The 25,493-nt window shown below is 42.4% G+C and overlaps 1 protein-coding gene and 1 long non-coding RNA gene across 2 annotated transcripts in view; one reads left to right on the forward strand and one right to left on the reverse strand.

Moving 5' to 3' along the window:
* Positions 1–25,493, reverse strand: part of LOC6621439 (chaoptin) — a 239,917-nt gene that overhangs the window by 169,719 nt on the left and 44,705 nt on the right. The window contains exon 3 of the mRNA XM_032725663.1: positions 10,346–10,424. The gene's annotated coding sequence lies outside the window, so the exon portion shown is untranslated. The remainder of the gene's footprint in view (positions 1–10,345; positions 10,425–25,493) is intronic.
* Positions 19,508–23,517, forward strand: LOC116802183. Its single transcript, XR_004362552.1, has 2 exons — positions 19,508–21,707; positions 21,777–23,517. It is a non-coding gene; the product is annotated as an uncharacterized LOC116802183 (long non-coding RNA).

A 25,493-nucleotide genomic window follows, 5' to 3' on the forward strand; every position in this document is an offset into this window, starting at 1 on the left:
TTTTTAAAACTGCATCTTAGCTTAAAAGCCGCATATTTTAAGTAAAAATTTTTCACTTAATAATATTTGAACTGCATCCTTTGTGCACAGTGCTTATGAAAATGTTTGCGCCCAGGTCGGCGTGCCGGGCATTTCTCCCATTTTCCAGGAAAGCGGCTGGGAACATAAGCCCGGCCATATGCCCGGCACTGACGATTGACAGTTTAATAGTTTTCCCAGTCAATTTAATGCTATTTCATGATGCAGCCGCCATCTGCACAAATTGTGGATACTGGCCGAGAATTTTGTAGGGCCGCTTTTCTGCCACTCTCCCACGAATTTTCTCGCGCACCTGGGCGGGCTTCCTTTTTACACCGCCAAGTGGCAAGGCTCATTTGGCTCTTCCCAATTTGATTGCATATGCAATTTGGCAAGTTCTTTTTTTGGTTGCAGTCCTGGCCAATGCCAAGGTGTGATTGTGCGCCCGTAAAATATGCATATTTTATGCCGAAAATATAATTTTAACTGCATTAGCGGCTGCCGCTAGTCCGCTGGGAACGATGCGTATGCGCGATATTCGATTAAAGTCCCCGATTCGGGGCTATGCGAGGAAGACAAAAAGTAAAGCCGGCATAGAAGCAATTTTTTGTTGGGACAATTTAGCCGAGTATCGGCTAAACTAATGCCTGCCACATATTGTGTTGTAGTAGCGAATGGCTTTTTGGAGAAACCGTGGCTTGTAAAAATGCAACAGTACCCGCAAAATAATTTAAACAAAATATATATATCGATTTGGTATTTAATTGGACTATCCATTGCTGCTCTGTTGCCTAAAATAAAACCAGAAATGTGTACAATCTCAATTTAATTTGAATTGTATTATAGTCAAGCCAAAGGTAAAATGAGGTTATTCTTCAAAGTCTTATTTATTTACGGAAGTAATGGACATTGTTAACCCCAAAGAAAATCCCCACATCTTGACTTTAAGCACTCCATACAGTAAACTTTCCCCCAAAACATTGGTAGCATATGCAAGAATCCGTATAGAAAACGCTAATTCGACGAAGTATACAAAAAACTTCACGTATGTCTAAAAATATATCATATAGGATGTGTAACTTGGATTTGACCATGGTATGGTTTACATATATTTAAAAGCGAAAAGCAAGTTCGTTCACCAATTCATGTACCACTTTCTCTCGGTGTAATCAGAATCGGTTTCTGTTCGTTTCGTGCTTAGTGTTTAACATAAATTGAAACAGTGGCCGGGTAATGCTAGCCGTTTTCCCTGCCCGCTTTCCCACAGTCCCATCGATAACTGGATTTGCTGCAAACAAATCGGTATGCTCACCCGTCTCCATCCACTTCCACCCATTTACCCCCCTCTCTCGACGCTTTCCGATCTCTCGGCTCCATTCCATCTAACTTATGACACTGGCGCGTGTGTTTTTCGGCAACTTCATTATCGATTGCTGATCCATGGGATTAGATGGACGCAGGAAGACAATGGTCTGTCTCTCCGTCTTTCCAGACTTTCCCCCCTGCCGACCGCCCCTGAAACATTCACATCCGTTGCGGCGCACAAATTTGTCCACAAATTAACACAAAGCGTGCGGACGGGCCCCCCGGCTATCGCCCGTTTTCCATTTGCCATATCCCACGGCCCATCGCCCATCGTCCATCGTCCATCGTCCATCGTCCATCGTCCATCGTCCATCGTCCGTGGGGCGAATGAACAGTTCCATGGAGCACCGAAATTGTACCAGTTAGCATTTAGCCCCATCCCGGGAACACCAACCCACCGCACATGAGAGTTACCAGTTTGGTAGGCACTCGCACATTTGCTGGTAACATTTATCGCCGGATTTCCACTGTCATGCCGAAATGTTGAACAGAACACACTCACAGTGGCACACACACACATACACGCGGAAGCAGGCACTGAAAAAAATCTAGGGTGTCTAAAAGGGCTAGGCACATTGTTGAGTTGCCTTTCTTTTACTTATTACAATAAAAATCAGACCTTATAGTAAAATCCCTAAGCAACAAATCAGTTTGTTATTACCAGGCGTGGGTATCAAAATTTATAGTATTTAAGGTTATTTGTTTCGTCTTCAACAATCTCGCTTTTATTGTTCAATGTTTCACTTTTAAGGTTAAGCGATTTTATCATTACTATTATTATTTATTTAATGCAATTTTAGTTTTATCCCCATTAACTAAAATACAGCTACACATTTTTTCGAGTGCACTTAAGGGACAAAGGCTGGGGCAGAGCTTGTTTTGCGGCTCGTCGTTTTGTCTCGTATGTTGAACAGAAATAAATTTGCGACTTAAGTCCTAGCGCGCATTAATTCGGCCTAATGTCGTGTAGTAGCATCCGACCGGCCTGCTTCGGACACCCTGCTACCATGCTTGCTTACCCTGTTTTCGGACTAACATTTTATTTATGGCCAAACACACACATGCGAGAAGGTCCTTTGTCGCTTCGACCGCAGTCAGTGGCATAAGCTAAACGGTGAGGTGGTGAGATGCCCAGTGTGTGATTGGTGAAGGGGGTGGTACAAATCTCTCGCACCAATACCAATGTATTGTCCAGGACCGGTCAACAAAGCCGATTTATGGATTGTCCTGCCAGCGAGAGAGTGCGTGTTTTTACGGCGCACACGTGACGTGCGTGCGCTGCGGCTATTAAATTATTTGTAAACAATTTTTGATATCTGATTTTATGCACACACACTCACCGCTACGCCTGTTCGACTGTCATAACTTTGAAAGGCTTACCGCGAAAAATACACCCATTTATAATTCCATTTCAGATGGAAATATTACGCCAGAAACTTCAAATGCTTTTGTCCAAGATCTATTGTCCGAACACAGCCATCGCAAAGCAGTGATTTAGGAAACAAATTAGGTCCTTGGTCGACTAAAAGTGTAATCATTTTGCAGCTACATAGGGAGGTACGACGCTTGCGAGTTCTGTTTAAAAATTAAAATAAACAATTTTGCGCCGCCTTTCCTATTAGTCAGCATTTAGTTGACTATTATGATGGCTATTTTGAGATTATACTCTCTGTTTTCAAAGGCTTGCCATTTTCGGGAATTATAAATATTTTTATTATCGGCATTAGGTAATATCCGGGAAATTTTAAATGATTTCAAGGCATTGACCAAGCAATTATTCCATGTAATCGAAGTCGGCCCTGTTTCGAAACATTTCAAATTAAGAGATTCGAAATTTGTTTTGGCCCACACTCTTCGAATGAGTTTTCAAGTTTGGGGTAATGAAAATTTTCAGCTACATTAGTCGATTGGGCCGGGAGTGCAGATTTTCGTGCTGGCTTGGCTTTCTATTCATTAGGCCGTCGCCTGACGATGTGACAACTTTGGCAATGACCGAAAACAAAGGCCAAATACAATCAGCTGTAAACAAAAGCCAAGCCTTCGGTGGCGGGGGCACTGCGATGGGACTTGCCAGCCGGGGGTAAGACAAATTACTTGCAAGTTGCAAGCTGCAATCGGAGCCGTTTCTTTGGAGTTTGCGGCAAAGTTTGCAAACTCCCCCAGCGCTGCAGCGCCGCTGTTTATCGGTTCTGTGGGCTTTGTTCAAAGTTCTGTGCAAATGTGAAATAGTATTGGACAAGCAGTCGAGCGCCACTTGGCCACCGAAAAAGTTATCCCTTGCACTTTCATTACTTTTCTCCTTGGGAAAGAAAAAAATAAAAAATAAATGCAGCCACTTTGGCAATGCGCGAATTAGCCAAATAATAAATAAGTGCACGACAAAAGTGGCTAAGAAATTTCGAACAACAATGAAATTACTCGGCTGCTCTTTAGAAAGACTTTTTGCCTAATGCCTGGCAACTTTTCCCCATCTCTACTTTTCGGCCACACATCGAGGACAAACTTTACTTTGTATTTGAGTGTGTGTTTTTGCCAGTTGATGATTCTCGAATTTCATTCCTTTTTTCCCCTTACATATTTCTTTTTAGGTTCTTGCTTGTCGCCCGCAAAAGTTTCCGACCCCAATGCCCTCACCTTTGGTCCCCCCTAATGTAATCATCAAGTCGGGCTGACCAAATTTCCTGAGTCTCTAATTATTTTGGCTGACATTGCGTTCGTTTCCCTTGTCGCTGATATGAAAGTTGCCAGAATGTGAAGTGCTGCATGTGCACATTCAAGTTCACTTTTATTACCACAGATAGCCGCAAGTTTCCGCTCGCCGTTAACTGCAAATTTGGCCCAACTTTGATTATTGCTCATACGTCCTCTGGTGCGAAGAGATGTTCCTATCATCAGGTCGGCATTTAAATGCAACTTTCGCTGGGAATGCACACTCTTGTAAGTTTCCAAAACGGCTGAAGGAACACGCAGAATCGAAAAAAGGACAACCACAAGGTTCTTAATGAATGTTTCATGAACTTCCTCGGCTTCCAGGCACAGCGAAAAAAAGTCACACATGTATATGTTAAAGTGAAACTGCAATTTAAGGGTTTTTAAGAGGCGACAAAATGCATTTGATATAAGTTAAAAAAAAGTATTTCGCTAATGAATACCATCCGTAGCAGTGTGTTTAAGCTAAAGTTGTTTGTCATTAGACTGGTGGTACAGGTCCTCAAATATGGCAAGAAACCAATGTGCTTCAATAATCTCATTCATTGTTTTAAAATCAATTATTCTGCTAAGCGAAGCTCGTAACGGGTTTTCACTGTTATCCCATTTAGGTGGTCTTGTTTCTCGCAGTGCACCAGACGCCCGCCTAAGTGCAGTACCAACTTCATTTGCGCGGGGCAACGCGTCGTATGCGTAATGCCGGCACTGAGGACGCGCAGTCCCGCGTCTAAACAAACAGCAGGGAAATGCTCTGGAATGGAGGATTGGGATTGGGCCCTTCCCGTGCTCGGACTCGGGCTTGGGCTGGGAGGGTTATGAATGCGACTTTGACTGCGATGCGTTTAGTTGAGCGGATGTCGAGTGCTTCGGCAATTTGTAGCAAACTCTTGATGCAGCTGCAGTCCCTTTGTTTGGCAGGATCGAGCGGAGCTCAGTCTGCGCTGAAGGGATATGCGGTAAATGAATGAATTAGGAAGCCAAATCCCGGATAAGCTTAAGTGTGTGGCGTGCTCAAGGAGAGGGTTCGGGACTCGAGTTCCCTTCGCCAAGTATCTGTTTTAGTTTGGTTTGGCTTGCCTGAGCTTATGCATTTGAGCAAAGCTCCCAGCGATTCGGAAATTATTTGAAAGAGACTCAGCACAAGGACAGGCAGCCCTTGGCTGGAAAGGACTTGCTACTATTAGTTGACATTTTCTTGCTTCTTTCTTTCTTTATCCTCATTTTACCTAGGCTATTCTAATGTAGTCATTGCTGATAGCTGGTTTACTTGTATGGTTTACTTCTTTGCTTAAGTAGTTATCTATTTTAGCTCGCACTATAAATAAAATTGAATGAATTCCCATTGTAGAGTGTATATTCGTAAATAAATCTTGTTAATTATTTTAATTTTTACCCCAGACTTGCACAAATTCGTTTTCTTGCTTTTATAATATCCTTACAAAATTGCATTCCTTTCGTTTAGCCATTTCTCTTAATTTGTTTCACATTATGAACTTGGAATTCTGAAAGGATTCCACTCATTACTTGCATTTTATTTTGAGTACTTCATTCATGACTTCGTTTTGCACATTCTGTTAATATTCTTTGCGTTCGAGGAAAAGCTTCCGCCCGCTTTTCGCCGAAAGAAAAGTACTCAATGCTGCCATGTTTTCCAATTATTCTTGGCTCTTTCCTTTGTAGGGATATTTTAAAATGTTTTGCTTTCGGCTTCATTACATTGCAGTTTTGTTTTACCCCTTGCACTTATTTGGTTTTTATTGTCTTCGTTTTTTTTTTAAGTATATTCCTGTCGTTTTTGCGTGCTTGTGGAAATTAAGCTTTGAAAAATGGCTGTACCCACAGAGTCACACAATGCAACTACTGCACACATAAGTATGTGAAAAATTACTTTCATTTGTGTGTGCTTCGTTTAGCTTGCTGTTGTCGAAGGAGTAGCCTTGCAACTGGCTTAGGTCCTGCCGATCCTTACGCAACAACCCCCCCCACCCCCCCCCTCAACCCCCCACCCACCCGATACTCCGATGCCATCCCGTTTTTGTGGCTTTCGGAGAAAGCGTTTTCATTTATATTTAGTTCTTCTCACGACGCTTTCCCTTTGGCCATCATCATGCACCCCTTCCCGTCACTATTTGTACATAACAAAAATGAAATTAAGTTCACACTTTGTCATGTGGGGACATTTACGGTTTTTAATTGTTTGTGCGCTGCGTTGAGCACTTGAGTGAGTTGGTGTGCCGGGGAAATTGGAAGAGAGGGCACAAGGGCGGGCTGTGGGGAAATTGTGCATACTTTTCGGGATAAAATGTGTAATGAAAGCTCTCGTCCTGTGTACATTAATAATTTTCGTTAAATATTTGCCCATGTGTGTGTGCCCTTGTAATTAGAAATTATTCTTGACATTAAATGAGGGACCCTTTAGTGGGTTAGGGCACTTTTCCTTGAAGTTCCGCAGCTGTAACCCTAAAGTTCGTAGCTGAATTGAAAGACTTCTGGCTGCCGGGTTTGCTTTTCAATTTAGTAGGTTCTTAAGGCTCAATACTGTGTGTAATTTTCGGATGTCTGTATTTAATCCGACTGTGACTTTTTAGGCCGGTCTGTAAACTTTCCTGTTCCCCCCTTTTTTCCTCCCTTATCCTTATTATATACCCGTTACCCGTAGAGTAAAAGGGTATACTAGATTCGTTGAAAAGTATGTAACAGGCAGAAAGAAGCGTTTCCGGCTATTTAAAGTATATATATACTTGATTAAGATCAATAGCCAAGTTGATCTAGCCATGTCCGTCTGTCGGTATGAAAGTCGAGATCTTAGGTCCTATAAGAGCTAGAAGGTTGAGATTAAGCATACCGATTCTAGATACATTGGCGCAGCGCAAGTTTGTTGACTTATGTTGCCACGACCACTCTAACGCCCACAAACCGCACAAAACTGCCAAGGCCACACTTTTGATAAATGACTTGATATTTTTGTACATTTTTTTTAGTCTTTTAAATTTCTATCGATTTACAAAAACAATTTTGCCACGCCCACTCTAACGCCTTTAAACCGCCAAACCGGTCTCGCCCACACTTTTGAACACTTTTTAAATTGTTTCTCATTTTATTCCCCAATATCTATCGAGGACCCAGAAAAATGATGAAATTTCGCGTTCGCATTCACACTAGCTGAGTAACGGGTATCTGTTAGTCGGGGAACTCGACTATAACATTCCCTCTTGTTTTTCTAATACTCTTTCTCTGTTGGCTGGCTCATCATGTTGTAATCGCATTTAAGGAGGAAACCAATTTTGCAGGCGATTTTTCGCTTGCTCTTTTTCGTTGATGGCATCGAGGAAAATGCGGTATGTTTACGAAGTCTGGTCGCTTATCTGACGCCATTGACTTGATGGCGCAGTTCATGGTTTAGGTTACAGACACAGAAAAAATTGAATCCGAGCCACCCAACCCCCATTAAGTAAGGAAAGAAACCAGCAATAATGCAAATTCCTTCCAAAATTTGAAGGTCATTTAACCTCGCAAACAAACTTTTTCAATCAATCCTATGGCAGCTTTAAAATAGTTGTCTAGTACGGACGTCTCAATTTAATATACTTCGTGTAATTGAATGAAGGCTTTTGTCAAGCTTATTATGTATAGGACCTTTTCTCTGAATAAACTGACAGTCAGATGCCTGTAGAGGTTCTACTGTAAATGCTCATCGAGAATATACATACATCGTAGGGGAAAATCGTCACCTTTAGAGGCGTCTGACTAAGATTCATTAATCTTCATCACGAAAAGAATGGTTTATAGGATTGCAATGCTTTTTCTCAGTGCACATATAGTATAGGACTGTGTCTTACCTAACTACTGGGCTGGCTGGTCCTGGATGACCCCCGTTCCGCTCCAATCTGGCAGCAATTACATTCGCCCTAGCACCCCGCTTGATGACTCGGCTTTGCTCTCAATTTGGTTGCACTTGCCAAGAGCCCCGGACCCCCAAAAACGCCTGAAGAAAAATAGAAAACAAAAAATGCAATCCGACGGACCGACGAATGGAAAATGAAAAACCAAACCAAAGCAACCCAAAGCAAATCGACAATGTTTTGATATTTGTTTTTGGCCAAGACTGTTTTGGCATTGGTGGATGCGGTCAGAGATTAGTTTGAGATTACAAAACACACAAGCCATAAAAATCTGAGCGTAATAAAATTGGAAATAATTAGTAAGGACGCTGAGGAAGGAGCTCTAACAGTTTTCTTAATGTCAAATGAAACGAAAATTGATAAGGCCGCATCAATTTGTAGCCATATTGCGGATGCTCGCCACCCCCGAACGCCAGAATGTCCAAAAAGTAAAAAGGATACCCGGGGAATTAGCGCTGTTAAGTGTGGCCACAGCAAAATTTAATTGCACAGTGGAATGAATTATGAATTGATGAAATTTCGCTTTTCAGCCAGAAATTGGAGCCACGCCCCGATTCAATGGCCGTTAAGTGCCCCGACATGGCCTACAAAAGCTGTTGCTACACGGCTCGACATGGCTCCTTCACTCCCTGTTTCCCTGCCACGATCCTGCTCCCAACCGAATTCCCTTCAGCAAATATTTGCATTTAGAGGCTTACAATAGCTGGGAGATGGGAATCGTTCGACCTACTTTGGGGCAATCGTTGCCACTTCCCAGACTGTAGCTCGCCCCACCCACAAAAAATGCTCGAGGCCCAACTCCCCCAATCCTTAGCCCAGTGGCGCAAAGCCGATCCTTTCCGCTGTCTAACAATGCTGGGAAATGATTAATTTATTGAAATTTACGCTTATTGCCGTTCTCACGGCATTTTTATTTATGCCCCTTTATTTGGACAAGCGCTGCCAATAATTTGTTAAAAAGTCGTAAATTATAATAATACAAAAACCAAAGAATCAAACACACAAGCTAAGCTAAGCTATAAAACGGAGATAAGGTGATGGGTTCTTTTTTTTTAAATTGTTGGATATTTTTTCATAATTGTATTAGTCCTTTTATATTACTATCGATTTGTGAAAAAACTTTTTGCCACGCCCACTCTAGCGTCCTAAAGCCGCCCGAAACTTTCCGCCCATACTTTTGAAAAGTGTTTAGATTTTTCTTTTTTATTGGTTTTATTGGTTGTCTTGTCACCTCCTTTCACCTACAAAATGACCAAGCCGGTCACGCCCACACTTTCGAAGAATTCTAAAATTTTTTCTCATTTTATTCTCCAATATCTATCGATATCCCAGAAAAATGATAAAATTTCTCGCTCGCGTTCAACCGAGTAACAAATATCTGATGGTCGGGGAAATAGACTATAGCATTCTCTCTTGTTTTGACCTGTTGTTCCTACCTTTGAGCCAGAGTAAATAAGTAAATAAATTTGTTAAGGTTATGGTTAAATAGTTGCTAAAGTGCAATTAAAACAAGTTTTCTGCGGCTTCCAGTTAAAATTGCACCGAAATCCTATCAAAAATGTATTAAGCCCACATAGTAAAAAATGCTATTAGATAGAATAAGCTGTATTTAAAATTCCAAAAGCCTTTTAGCAGGGTGCCACAGTACGGAAACCACAAAAAAAATGTTTGTGTGCTTCACTTATCTCCAAGAAAGTGGTGAAATGCAGGGGCGTGCGAGGTGGATGAAAAAAACAGAGCTTTCAATTTGCTTGTGGTTAATATAGGTCCAGAGCGGCGGAGGGCGAGCCGGAGAATTGGGGCTTGTGGTTTAGCCGCAGACCTTTGTGGGTCCAATGTCTTCCTTCTCCAAGCCAACCACTTACGAGTGTGTGTGTTACAAGGACAAACACATTCCAGCATTTCGAAAGCGGCAACGATAACGCCTTCAATTATTAATTATTATCACCGCAAAGCCAAATGTAAAAGCTTCAATTAAAACTTAAAAAACTTACTTAAACTTAAAAAAACTTTAAAAAAAAAAAAATACAATTTCGGAATAGCTAAATAAATGTTTTAAACCGAAATAAGTGTATTGAAAGGCGATTATGATCGCTGGACTTAGATGTGATAACATTTGAACATATTTACAGTTTGAGACCATTTTTAATCCATTTGTAGCGAGTTTTTCGAAAAATAATTAGCAGACGGGATTTACCAATTTATTTTAACAGTAGGCTGTTACAATTTTTCTCTGAGCACACACAGATACACACAAGGGGGACAAATGCATTGCTCCCAGTTTTTATTTCCATTTTGTTTTTTCTCCGCCCTGTTGTTAATGATTTATACAAGGATTAATTTATACTCACTAATGGATTTCACTCGGCAATGTCCTGCCAGCATTCAATATTATCAATTACTCTCCTTCACAGCCGCTGAAGAGTCCGCCTGGAAAAACAAGACGGGAAAAGAGGAAAATTAAGCAAAATTAATTATGGCCCACTGAGCAACATTGCCACACCGCATGCGAATTGCTTGGCATTTATTTTATGGCATTTCTTTCGCATTGCGCTGCGCGGCTATTTTATTGATTTCCCTCTCAGGTGGGGGGAAGTACGGTAAAAAAGTGAAAAAAAATAACTCGAGTGCAAGATCAAATGGCGCTCGCATAAAAATCAACTAATTTGGACACTTAACCATGCAAAGGTCCTTCGAGGGACTGCGAATAGGGTAGGAAACGCTGGAAAAACAAGGAAGAGCGATGCGGAAATGGCTGCCAATAAAATAAATGAGCGCCATTAGCAGCGGAAAATGATGAACACTTGAAAGTGTTTCTTCGGCGAGCGTGGAGCAGACTCTAAGGACACGCCCACTTGCCACCGCCCCTGGAAATAAAGATAGATGGAGGAATTTGTACGGATGGTATCTCCGCGGTTGGAGGACCATGCAAAACACTGGCTGCGAATGACCCCAAATGCCAGGCAGTGAACCGAGAGATTTTGTTTGCATATGGAAATCGACTGATATCGGATATATGTTATGTATGTATCAACTTGGCGATAGCAGGCTAATTTCAATTCATTTTCTAAAAACGAATGTATCGAAGTCAGAAGCTTTGTGTTAGGGAATGAGTAATCCGAAACAATATGAAATTTGGAGAGTAGAAGCTCGAACTATCGCGAGGTTATCGCGCCCTATAAAATATTTAAAAATTCGCAAACCGTTGTCAAGTTAATTCAATTGGGAAAAATCTACCATCGGCGATGCAATAGTTTGCACAGGAAAATTAAGTCGTACATCTAGGATCTCCAGCAAAGTAAACGTCGCGATTTAATCACTGTAAATTGGCATTTTCCACTATGCTTTTTTTCTGGATGTTGGCAGTTGACTAGATCGCTCGATAGTCAGCCAGACGGCTGCTTGGTTTCGTAGGGTGGAGCCTTCCGCCCAGCGGGCGTTGGGAGTGGATGGTGGGGTGGTGTAAGTGGGCGGTGGTGAGCGGATGTGTGGGTCACAAAGCCGAGGGAAAACAAGTCGCGTACATTTGTGCAAATAAAATTTCCTTGAATAATTTTATGAATGGCATACACACTGAGCAAGGAGCAAACGCAGAGGAAGAAGAGTGGAGCGGGTAAAATGCGGGGAACAGGAGCCAACTATTGCAAGGAAAGCCGGAAAAAGGTGGAAACGTCGAGCGATGCAATTTATTATTACATCAAAGGGTTAATTGCGCCCATGTGCGAGAGAGTGAGAACACACACTCTCACAGCGCGTTCAGTGCGTTTTCTTGCGGTGCAGTTTCCACGTGCCGTCGCACTCTCCATGTCAGTGTGTGCCTGGTGTTTAAATAAACGACAACACTTGAAATAAATTACAGCAAATCAAGTTAAATAAATGGGCGAGTGTGCGAATACCGAGGAGGAAAGGGCGGTGGAGTCGTTATCACTCACACACTCTCACCACAGTTTTCCATTTTCTTTTTATGCGCACACAAGGCTGTGTGTGTGCTGGCATGTCGTCATCTGAAAACTGGCATTGCTGCGGCGGACCTAGATTTTCTCTCGCACCGACTTTTCTAGCTTCCGCGGTATTTTTTGATTAATGTATGGCTTATGCGTGTGCGGTATCAATTATTCGGCACTTTCAATTCAGAAACTTTGATGTGATTGCGTCCCAATATACATATGTATCTACTGGAGTATTAAATTCCCGAACGGCTTAGAAGTAGTAGCGAGCTATTTACCTTTCATTTACTAACTGATTACCCTTGAAATTAATTAGGGTTGCACGATGCCAGTTGAACATCGGGTGTCACTTTTCTCATTATCATGGTTAAAATGTGCAGAAAACTGACTGACAGCACAAAATATAGTTAACAATACACGGACCGAAAACGCTATACTTCCTACCGAGTCTCTGTGGACAGTCATTGTAGTTTCCAAGATTGAAGGATAAAAATGCTTTGGCTATCCAATACTGTTCGTACCCAAAATATCAATTAAAGGTGCCTCTGGAGGAAATGCATTTCCGTCGAATGCGATTGAAACTACAAGCGATATGATGTGCAACGGATCAATTAACGGGGCAATTAACAGTGCGTAATCGCTTTCCACATTAATCGTTTGCATTTATCAATTAAGTTCGCATCACGGTTTCCTCGACACACATTTCCAATAATTATTTTACCAATTCAAGCGCTGTTCATTTTCATATTAGTTTTTCATCAAAAAATAGCCCATTTGCTTAGTCGCGAGGTGGAAACTATGCCATATTTCAAGATCAAGTTGGACAATTATCCTCAATGATAGAATAATTGTGAGAACCAGTGGTTATTAACCACTTAACCACTCCAAACGGCAATTTATATTATTTATCTTAACACTAACAAGTAATAACAAATTACACGCTATCATTTCATTTTATATATATAGTTTCATTTTGGTTTTGAATGGCTCATTTTAGGAAGTGAAATGGTTTACTCAACACCATACATAAAACATTTATAAAAAATTTAAAAAACTTAAAGCGCCACACCTAAGACACGATTTCCCTCAGTCTCGGATTTTTCATCAGCGGTCCTGAAAGGAAAGTATACTTCGATTAAGTGCGTGTTCCGACATTCCGGCTGGGAGATTGACTCATTTGCCCATTTTTGAAGGAATGTCGCCAACTAAAATGTTTTCCACTTTCCCGCTCACTCAGGGCTGCCCAGCCCACTAGGCGCCGTCCCTGCTTTTCCATTTTCCGCAGCGCCACCAAGTTTATCGCGTTGTTTGCCATTTGCGTTGTTTGCCTTTGCCGCTTTGTCAACGCAAAAAAACGCAAAGAAAAGGCAACAAAGAAAAGTGGGGAAAGCCGGGAAAAGCTGGGCCAAAAGTAAACGAAAAGGGTTGTAAAAACCTAATGGCGAGTTAAATAAAAGAACGAACGTGCTGAGGGAGCCAGAAATATGCCAACACTCACACAGGCGAAAAATGTACAAAAATATATATTCAAAAGTGTCATAAATGTAATACAACTTTTCCTTTATGACAACTGCATATGTGTGTGTGCCTTGTCGTTTGTGTTGGCGCGTTGTTCAAGTGCCACTCTGCTGAAACTTCTCTCCGGCCAATGAAAAAAAAAAAAAATAGAGTTTAAATAGAATAAAAAAAATGAAATAAAGGGAGGGCTGAGCAACTAAAAAACAAATATCGATGTAAACTTTGTCCGCACACTGCTGTGTTTTTTTTTTAATTCGTTTATATGACATTTAACAAAGAACAATAGTAAACAGAATAACAATTTGGAGGGCAAATCCAGAACTCCCCCGCGGTATGGCCTAAAAGCATTTCTTCGCGAGGACGATCTAGATCCGCTCACTCGTGAACCCTCCTGACTCTCTCGCCTCTCCAGAGCTCTGTAGTTATCGCTGCGGCGAATCTGTTGACCTCTTGCCATTCCACATCCCCCTGCAGCATGAATGGAACTAGATTATCAGTCTGCTGCCAAGTGCGGTTACCAGCGATCTCCTTTTGCTTGCATATTTTTCGCACGAGAAGAGTCCAAAACGCTTGAGATAGCTGTGAAAGCAACCGTGCCCACTGATCAGCTGCGTTGAATGGAACGTTATTTCGCCATACTTCCGTGAGATTAGGATTAAGCTGCTGCGTCCAGCGACCCTTTAGCACGTTGCTCCAACTGTGCCTTGCTTCTGCTCGTATTGACCTCTTGGCGCAGATGGAGGGGCTTCTACCGTGCGCTTTATTGAAGACAACTTTATTTTCCTGTGCTAATGGGTCTAGAATCGGTATATCTGCGATCACCAATGCCGCCTCGTTGGACATTGTTCTGAAGGCGCAGCAGATTCGTAGTGCCCAAAGTCTATGGGTATCATTTAGGCCCTGGGCGTAGCTGTCTATTTCAAGCGCTTTTGCCCACGCCGGGACGGCATATAGCATGGTCGCGCGGGTGACGCTCGTCAGCAGCCTGTTTTGGGCCTCGGGTTGGTTGATAACGCCCGATTTACTTCTGCTGCTTTCGAGCTAGCGTAGGCTAAGTGTTCTCGGAATGAAAGCCTAGTGTCTATCATGACTCCCAGGTACTTAATTGCCCAGGAAGCCACCAAGGTACTGCCTCCGTCTTTTCCGGCGCCAGTTCTAGCCCCATTGAGCTGAGTCAATGTTCGATGGAACTGATGTTTTTGTTGCACGTTTCCTCAGCCGTGCCGGTATGCTTGTCAACAACGAGCAAAGACACGTCAACCGCGAAGCCTACGATCTCGCACCTCCCAACCAGCGGTCAGTATCCCGTTCCACGCGTTCCACAGAAGCGGGCCAAGAACCGAGCCTTGTGGGACGCCACCGGTGACCTGGTGCCTGAAGACTCCTTCCGACGACTCGCCGACTAGGGCCCGGCCTGACTAGGTAGGCTGGCACCCCAAAGCCAATTAATGCTTCTAGGATCCGGTCCCACCTCGCTGTGTTGAAGGCGTTCCTGATGCCTAGTGTGACCATGAGGCAGTACTCTTTGCTCCCCCCCTCCATCTGGTGCCCTCCATGGCCTGGGCCGCTACTTCGATCACTCTGGACCACTCGGAACACGGTGGACCGCGCTTTTCTGAAGCCAAACTGGGACCGTGAGAGGTCACCCGCGTCAGCGATTGTATGTGGCTAGTTTGTCTGTCTATCTATATTTTTGGTATCCCATAATGCGTTTCCATTTCCCATCGTAGGCAATTTGAGCCGGGATAAGCTTTTAAGTAAGGTAGCTGCATTGGATTACCTCGGAGAAAGCACTTAATGCCGGAAAATTAACTTCACAAATTTGATAATGTTGCTCGACAGTCGAGCAATAACCTCAAAAACTCAAAAACCAGTTAATTTAAATGCATCAGTTTACGCTTAGAAGCAAAACGAGTAATGCCGTCCACAGAAACTTTTACAGCATATAAGATACTAAGCACTAGTAGCGGATATAATACTTCGCACAGTGTTCATTATGCTTATTCGACTATCTCGAACATATTGGCTTAAAACCAATAAGATAGGTTTGCAAGTATACTCGCCCAATATTTCTAGTTAATTAAATGAAATTATCAATTAAATTGAGCTGATGGAAAATCCACTATACAGCCATGTAGGTACCGTCTGTCTGTTTTCCTGTGTGCTTGGCATAGAGCTCTTTAGCTCTGTACTGGAAATTTAAATATGGATTGAAGATTTAAAAGTATGAAGGGCGAGCAATCGAAATCTGTTAAATTGAATGTGGAAAAGGTAGTGAAAAGGGCCGGGCAGATGGCGCGTTGGCATGCAGATTTCCACTAGCAAAGGCGACGTCAAAATGATTGCCTACGGACAGAAAACAAAAAGGAAAACAAGCGGAAACGGGAATATGCCGCTACTACAACTTCCGTTTCCACAACACTCACCACACACACCCACACACACACACTCACTACCTGAGAGAAGGAGACTGACAGCGCAAAAGAACAAGGCAAGGAGTTGAACCTGCAGTGAAAATAAATTAAAAACAACGAAAAATGAAGTGGGTGGCGAGCGGAAAAAGAAATCAAAATTGAGCACAGGAAACCGCGACTGAACTCAGCCAGACATGGGAAAAACACCAGACATCTGGACACGGAAAGAAATTGTATTAAATCAACTGCCATCAAACTACAATCTGTAGTGCGCTAAATGAACGTCAAGCCGATCTCATAATATTAGTTTTATGTATACCTTTAGGTTATAAAATTGTCGCAGCTTCATATTAATTTGAATTCCATTTAAGATTGGAATTGGATGGAGTGAAAATGAATGTGTTTCAAAGGAAGATAAAAGTATATTTAGCTCGCAACAGCTCAAAGAACACAATATACACAAGAATTAGTTTTCAACAATGTTATTTTAATCTAAAACTGTCACAACGAAAGTCCGACATTATTACTGAAATGCTAGTTAAGAGAACTTAGATTTAAGTAGAGTACAAAGGCTCTATAGAGCACGTTTATTGTGGGGACCCAAATTGGTTTTCAGTGTGGAAACCAAACCGGACCAACAGAACCGAACCGTATGCGAGGCATTTGCGCCGAAAGTTATGCTGCGGGCAGTAGGAGTTGCCCCTTAACCTACTGAAGCTGTGGAAGATTGCTTAAAGTTTTATTGGTTGTTGTTTGCAAAGCAAAAACTTTACTTTTGCGCGCTTTTCTAACGGTGCCAACACGGAAGGAAGTCGGGGGAGGGTCGACTGTGAGGCTAAAGTTGCCAATGGATCCTTTTCAGTCCTGAACACCCGCGTCCTGCGGACTCCTTTTGCTTTTGCTTTCGATTTCTCAATTTCTGTTTCGTTTTTTCGGCGCTTTCTTCGCCTTTGCGTCTATCGCTTTTCTACACAAGTCCAAGTAGGTATTCCTTTTTGTGGAAACTGAAACTGCCGTTAGTCAAGAGGAGCCATTTCCATTGCCATTTCCAATCCCATTTTCCCACCCCGAATCTGCCATTCCTCGCCGGAAGTGGAAGCCAAAGTTTAAGTTGCAGTCCAAGTGGAAGCCAAAGTTAAAGTTAACGTTAAACTTCAAGCTGAGGTCATCGCCAACAACGCCAACATCGCGATGCATCGCCGTGTAATTTTCATAAACAAAATAGTTAAGCATCGCCGCCAGTTGTCTAATGGCAGCTCGTCCTTGGGGCTTCCGCTCATTGTAATAATAACCATCATCATCGACTTCATCGCCTGCTGCCCGGTCATTTCAAGTGCAAAAGTACACCAGAACAGCGAAAGTTTGTTTCCCCCTTGAAATGCAGATGGAAAATACACCGGCGGAAGAGTATTATCATTCATCACGATTGGAATGGATGGTACCATAAAAAGGTCACTTTATCACTTAATAATAAATGGGATGCCGGCAGTCTTGCTTTTGATTTGAAATTAATGATTTTTATAAAGTTAATACTGGCTGCTTTGACTAATCAGAAATACACCATTTCAAATTAGCTCTAAAGCAAAGCACCAATTATTATTTCCGTGTACTTGAAATACAAGTGATGGTCCGAAGGATTGAAGGGAGAGCATAGCTTATGCACGACTTACCTTGCCAAAGAACTGAGGAGATTAAGCTGGGGAACTTCCACCAAGCGATGCAAATTGAAGGCCCAGAAGAAGACCTTCAACGTCTATGGAAACTCGCTGTTTATGTTTTTGGCAAAGATAAGCTTAGGCGGGTAGACAATGAATTTGACGAATAAGGTTGGTTGGAGAAATTAGCTCAATCACGTGGACTATTTGCCATTCATTACATTTAGCTGTTCACCCTTAAAAATATCAATTAGTACCTAAAAACAAGACACAAGAAATAAAATAGATATGTTTTCGGTTGGTAAAGACTCCCTTTGAGACTTAATCATTTTATTTCCTTTATTCGCGCAATTTTTCGATAAATTTAATGTGCTCATGAAAAATACATTTCCGTGCATTCTCGTTTTCATATCGAAACATTCCTTACTGTGCATTCAATTAACTTAAAAGATATGCAAATCACCTATTTGCGAGTTTATAACCCATCTAAATTATGATTTTGTAGCTACCCACCCGGCTTTTCATATTCATCAATCAGTTCAGTTTCCCCAAATAGATCTGCACACAAATTTGTATTCAATCATTTGGGAAGTCATTGCGGACCACCCGTTGATTATCCTTTTCATTAGCGAAACACAAAACGGACACAAAGGCCTCTCTCACGCACGCACACGAACGCACACACACGCACACACACGCACACACACGCTCTAGCGCCCCTGCACGGCCCTTGAATGGCACTTATTGGTCGCACACAAAACATGGCTAAACTTTGAGCAAACTTTTCACAAACACACTGATCCGCATGTGTGCGGGAGTTGAATATCATTGGCGGAAATTAAAATGCACATGACAATCCATTTCACCAGCAGTTCAGTTGCCTTCCGAACGTTTCTGTGGCGGTGGAGTTGCTGTGTTTAAGAGATTTCCTAGCTAACTCTGGATAATTTTCGCATTTTCCAGCGGCCTAAAACTTCTGAATGTTCCTTTTCATTTATACATATATTTTTATATATATTTAAGTACTACAGCCAACAAATTTTCTATTAGTGCCAGATGGTTTTCTTGTAAGTGATTTATTGATTACAATTTGTGAAACTGTGTACCAAGTTTGGGCTAACATCGCACAAAAAATGTGTCTACAAGTGGAAGCAATGTATGTATATTGAGAATTTGTGGAAATAGTTTCACTTTCCACAAACGCTGATTGTTATATGTATGTATGTCACATTAAGCCCTTTTCGCCTTGGATGCATAGCACAAAAAGTGACTAATTAACCCAAAAAAGGGTGTTATAAAACAAAGAGTCTGATAAATATGCTATGATCTCCGCCTTTCTTGGACTCCTTTCCTTATTTTGAAAGCAAAAACTATCCCCTTGGATGGGGATCCTGGCGTGAACTACATGGCACCCAGCACTGAACTGGGAGCCGATCCGAGTTGGGAGCGGAGTGTCCAGTGTGTGGGGCGGAGTAATCGATGACTTGTGCCGTGATTGTGTGCGTTCTTCGTATGGAGGAGTCGAATGGTGTGAGTGCCAGCGAGTGAGCCAAATCAACAAAAGTCAACATTTCAACAACAAAGTCCTTGACTGTTAAACTTAACCGGGCACCCAGCACACACACGCATTCCGAAGGAGATGGGTATATGGTGGCAGGAGAGACAGCACATGCCATAACAGGGCGTAATAGAAAAATCGTGTCTGCAAGCATCTTGGGGCTATAAGCTCCATGTCCACGACATTTTTTCGGGCTCTTCCGGGGTCGTAGCATCCTCTGGGTGTACAGTCAATGTCAGTCAATATTTTGCCAGACTGTGCGGTGGGGAACGGGACGCAAAACTGGGCATCAGTGATGGTTGAAGAGAGTGGTGGGTGGTGGTGGGTGGTGGTTGGGGGTTGGTGGGTGGTGGTGGGTGGTGGGTGTGGGGATTCAGCTGGCAAATAGAATTGAACTGAAAAAGAATGAAGAACCGAACTGAAAAGGAAAACGAGATGCGAAACGAAGGGCAACAATAACAAAACTAAATTACATATGCACACATAACTTGTCAATGGGTTCACTGAGAGAAAATCCTGGTCGTACCTCAAATTTGTGCTTATATAATCACACACTGCCAAGAAAGCCTTGTCTTTCAATCATTTATGCCTCGTATTCCATTGAGCTGACACCAAGCACTTGGCTTGGCTTGTATATTTGTGTATTTCATATTCTGAATGCAATATCGCCAGATAAGACCCCAAAAAAAGTTGGCTTCCCTTCATACAATTATTTGAGCGCAGACCCCTGTTTTCTCGCAGTGTATGTGTGGATCTTCGTGAGTGTAGTCGTTATGCGAAATGACAAGAACAAGCCGAGGGACAACAACAATGGCAAACACATTTTCTGATTAGTTTGCAGAGGTCACATTAGTCCCTAGTCGCTTAGAAACGCTGACAAGCGGCAAAAATCTGTATAAACGGCCTGTGTAAACGGTAGAGAGAGACGGCAAGGGTCAAGCGGTTAGAGAGAAAGGGAAAAAGAGAGGGAAGCTCTATAGCGCGCTGTCGAAAGTGTGGAAAACTTTCAAGGCGCAAGCCACACAGACACTCGCTTATGTTCATGTATGTATATGCATGTATAATGTTCAGAGCGTATTATCGAAACTTGAAGTTTTGCATTACTAATCAACCTCGCCTCACGATTGGCACACTCCTCTAATTAGCTTTCAAATCGAATTTAAATTATTCAAGAGACTCCAAAAGCCCGAAACGAGGAATAAAACCTTCATTTTCCAATAGGCAAATGACGTCAAAGGAATAAACAGTCTGCCGCTCCGCAACCCAATTCAATGAGCGGAGTGCACTTTCAAGTGGCAATATTATTGTAGCTATTCGCATGAGGATGTCATAATAATTAAAGTAATTTGATGACGTTATTACAAAGCAATTGTGCAGCAATGCCGTCTTATTGGCTCTTTGTTCGAAGGTATTTTTGAGTTTAATCAAGCTAATTCAATACGACAAGGAACGCTGCATCCGAAAGCCTCGACTATCAAATATAAGATACCAATTTTAAAATAAATTACATTTCACATACTCTCCATTTGCAATGCCTTTATGCGCCATTCTATGCCATTAAATCCGCATTTAACTCACACCTTTGGAACATTTATCGGATTTCAAAGTATTGTAGTATCTTTTGCCCGATTCGTTGTGCCTGGTATGAACTCTTTGATTATCACTGTGACAAATAAATAATTAAAACCTTAGTAGCTGCATTGAGGTACATGTGTACATACATACATGCTTCTCGTATAGTCAAGATTGCTCACCATCTCGTTAGAGTTTTTTAAATATGGTTAGTGTTTTTTTTAACCTTTTTTTGACTACTTCTATCGATTTTTTTTCATGAAGCATTAAGCGTTCTTTGTCAGTAGCACATTAACGGGCTACTCCTCATCCGGCAAACTCGAAAAATTAGCTTAGCATTTCACGTTTGGGCATTTCGCCGATTTTTTCCAGCCAGAATGAGTGGCGTTCTTTCGGCCAAAGGTCTCTTATTAGCCTATCGTTTGTGGCCGGACGCTGGGAAAATTTGTTTTTAATTTTTCACACTTTTCTTCTTGTATTTTCACACACATTCCACCCACCTTTTACTTTGTCACAGCTCTTCTGCCACGCCTACCGCATATTAATGAGCCGCTCTTGAATTAGTTGCCAAGCGAGATTCGCTGTCGTTTTTTTTTTCACCTCGCACAGCTTTTCCTGGAATCCAGTGAGTTGAGCAACAAGCGAGAATGTGCGGAAAATGACTGGGGGAAGGCGGCTTTAGGCAACTTTCATTCCTTTCGCTACCCGAAGACACTTGTGGTCCTCTACTTTTTACCTCTGGCAGCCGCACCCAGCGCATTTGTCGTTTATTTGCCCTCGGATTTTTGGGATTTACCCGTTTAAATATTGCTTACTGGTTGGCAAACGCTTAAATGGAATGGGGGAATGCTGGCAGAAGAATTATACTCTCGACCATCTTATAGGGTATTTAATTTTCATACTTTTCAGGTATTCGAAGGTGGAAAATGATTAGTAAGTGGAATGCTTTGTGCGGTGCTAAGAAATCGATATCCTGCTGCTCAGCGAGACTCATTACAAGGAGACAAAATATATGGATTTGAGGCCACTCTGTCAACGACCCGAGCGAGGTAACGACAAAGGCGGTGCAGCGATCTTGGTCAATTTCAGCCTAGTCCACTTTCCTCTTGCACCAATAGCCACTGACAAAGTGCAACTCGCGTTTGCAGCCACCGAGATGGCGTGTCATGGACCTGTCCATTTTGGTGCGATATACTGGCCTCCGAGATCCATATGGAATTCGGACGAATCCAAAGGCGTTCTGGAGCAACAATGTTTCAAAATCCTCGTCGCGAGCTACTGGAATGCATCCTGGCTATAGGGAGCGGGGAGATGCAACCGAAGAGGGCGTGCACTAGCGAATCTGGTCCCAAGCTCTGATATGATCCTACAAGATTCTCGTATAACTGTAAAGACTCCCCAGACTATATCGATTATGGGATGTACATGCTGAGATACGGTCGGCTGCTGAGCTCAGCTCCTACCATCTACCGCTTTTAATCACCCTTGATGCAATAGCTAAAGGTTAACCCAAAATTGAGCGGCTAATCGGTAGGCACACTGACATGGAATGATTCCATGGGTATCTATAATACTTCCCTCCATACTGGAAGCTCGGCTTCATCTCAACCTGGCAAGCCTGAACAGAACCATGGGTCCTACCGGCCAATCAATCTCCTCCCTTCTATCACGAAGGTGTTTGAGAAACTAATTGCCACCCGGATGGTCAGGGTTATGGAAGCCAAGGGTATCCTACCCGAGCTCCAGTTTGGTTTTCGTGCTGGACGCTGTACGGTAGAACAACCTCATCGAGTGGTCGAGCAAATTCTATCGGCATTTGAAAACAAGGAGTACTGCAACGCACTCTTCCTGGATGTACGAGAGACCTTTGATAGGGTGTGGCACTCCGGTCTCCTGCTAAAATTAAAGCATACGCTGCCTGCGCCTCACTTCGTCCTCCTGAGGTCGTACCTCGAAAAGAGAAGGCTTGCGGTCCTATTCCAATAGGCTCTCTCATATGAGCAGATTGCGGCAGTGTAGTTGGTCCTCTGCTTTACTGTTTGTACAGTTACGTCATGCCGCGGCCAGACTCTAGCCTACCCTGGACGGCAATGTTGGCCTCACTTGCAGTTGACGTGTGTGTCACCTAAATGTCCCGCTGCGAACACGATGCTGCTGATGGCATCCAGGAATTTGCAACAACATTTGAATGGGCAAGGCGCTGGAACATTGGAATCAATGGTGACAAATCAGCGGATTTGTACTACAGGCTTAAACGGAGAACACCACCGGCTGTGCACACTGATGGTACACCTGTCCACCAGCCAAACTCAGCCAAATATCTAGGAGTAATTCTGCATCGGAGACTTACCTTCTTGAAACACGCTGAGAATGCGTTTACATGCAGCGGCGTCAAATCAGTTTTGGCTTATAAATTCCAGAAGCAAATTGTCTTTCTCCAACAAGGTGACAATTTACAAGCAAATCAACATGGAGGTACGGCTGTCAAATATGGGACTTAGCTGCAACAGCCAAATCCGTCGTATCCAGGCACTCTAGCCGGTAGCACGACAGCTTATAGAGTCATAGAAATAGCCTAGCCAAGGCACTAACCAGAGGTCGCCCGCCCAGAAGGCTCCACAGGAGATAGCCGAGGGACCTTATGCTACGGCCCTCCCTGACAAGAGCCAGAAGTGAAGATGATGACCACATAATTGTTATGTTGTTTATATCATTGTTATTTAATTGTTAAATCATTGTTATTGTTATAGCTAACCTTGTTAGCGCCTGCAAGGACTGAATTAATAGAGACCAAGGTCGCAAAGGAGTTCTCAGCTACCCCGTTTTCCTTAATAAAATTAGAAAAAAAAATAATAATAATTATGTTCTTGGAACTAGAGTTAATAAATTGATCTTCGTAGAAATGTACTAATATACAATACAATTAAGTTATTCCGTCTAATTATGCATAAATTACTGTTGCTTACATTTGGGGATGAAGTGAACTCTAGTCAAAAAAATTTCAAAATTAATATTGCAAAATTCATGAGAGACAGTTTTCACATTCGACGTGAACCGTCTGGACTCTTTTCGGGGTTATCTTCTCGTTTTCTCCTGTCTTCGCTTTCGTAGGTTCTGTGCCGTCTTTTTGCTGCCGCTAATTTTTCGCCTAATTTCCGTGTTAATTTTACTCATTCTATTCAAAACCTTTTCTCCGCCATACTTTCTTCTTCTCTGACGTCATCCCTAGTTCCTTTTCTTGGCAGCGAACGCGTTTGGAATACGTCCGACGAAGAAAAAGACATTTGGGCCATAACAATTAGGCAGGGCTTTTGGCCGTGTTCATCCTGCGTAGACCATCATATTTCCATTGGATTCGTCCTTTTACTCCTGTCTTGACTTTGACTTTTAATGACTAGCTGTGCGTTTGTGTACTTCCCCACCTAAATAAGTTGCTGCTGGTCAGTGCTGACGTTGGCGGCCCACACACAGGAAAAAAGAAACATGGATGCACTGTAAGAAAACGGCTTCGAGCCTATGGATTTTTAAGATTTTCTTTAAAAGTTTTTATTGGCTGCAGTTTAATTTGAAAGCATTCTGTAGCTTTGGAATGTATACATATTTTAAGAATTTTAAATTGCTCATGGATTTTACTTGCGATTATTGTATCAGAATAAATCTTCATAAATTAACAATTATTCATAAATAAATGTAGCAATAGGCATCTCATATCTTAAGTGTTAGCAAGTGATTGGGCATTGATCTTTAGTTTGCATTAAAAAGTTTCTGGTCAATTACTAAGTTTTACAATTGCCTATATCTCAGTTGACGTCGTACATTTTTTTCTCTGCATACAAGAGCCACTAAGCTTTCTCACACAAATGGGCATGTGTGGGCATGGGAGTGTGAGTTTGCGTAAAAAATTTCATACGCCAGCAGAAAATTCATTCGCGCGTGACCTCGACTGTTCCCTAGCCCTTCCCACCTCACTTTAGCCCCAAACTTGGTCCTTGCCATAAATTGACCCTTTGCGCTGTGTGGGCGGGTGGTATGTGGGTATGATTTATAAATGAGTTGATGCATTACGCCCTACAGAGGTAGGCCGGTCACTTGCGGGGCTCCCTGTCACAGCTGCCACCATGGGCGGCAATTCCAATTGACCTGCTCATAAATGTTGCAGCGGATTCGACACCACAGGATCAGAGTCCTGGCAACCGCACATTGTTCGCCTGACCGCAACACGAAAGCGATTTAAAAAACTTAAGAGGCTCCTTAAGATCATCAGCCAGATGCCGTAAAAATGAAGCCAAGGAAAACTAATGGTAAGCGTTTCTGCGGCATTGGGGATTAGACAGGCCAATGAATACTGAGCTGTCCTCGGAGTCATTATGCTCCACTCAGTTTCGATTAATGACTAACACTTGTATGAGATAATTGCAAATGGAGTTGTACAGTTGTCTCAAGCTAAACACTAAACACGCCCCATTCCCTTCGGGACTTGACTGCTTGACCTTTGCTCATTTTTACACTTTACGTACATTTTATTGATTTCTCCAAAGTGTGTAATTCCCATCTAATATTTTCAATTCCACATACTGTTTTAATTAAAACCACACCCACTCTGCTACATGTGATTTTTCTAGAACACCAAACGGTGTGAACACGGGTATACTAGATTCGTTGAAGAGTATGTAACAGGCAGAAGGACGCGTTTCCGACTATATAAAGTATATATATTCTTGATCAGGATCAATAGCCGATTACAGCTGACCCTGTCCATCTGTCTGTATGAACGTCGAGATCTCAGGAAATCCTAAAGCTAGAAGGTTGAGATTCAGCATACCGATTCTAGATAC

Source organism: Drosophila sechellia, chromosome X, assembly GCF_004382195.2.
Source record: "Drosophila sechellia strain sech25 chromosome X, ASM438219v1, whole genome shotgun sequence".
In the NCBI taxonomy this organism is placed as follows: domain Eukaryota; kingdom Metazoa; phylum Arthropoda; class Insecta; order Diptera; family Drosophilidae; genus Drosophila; species Drosophila sechellia.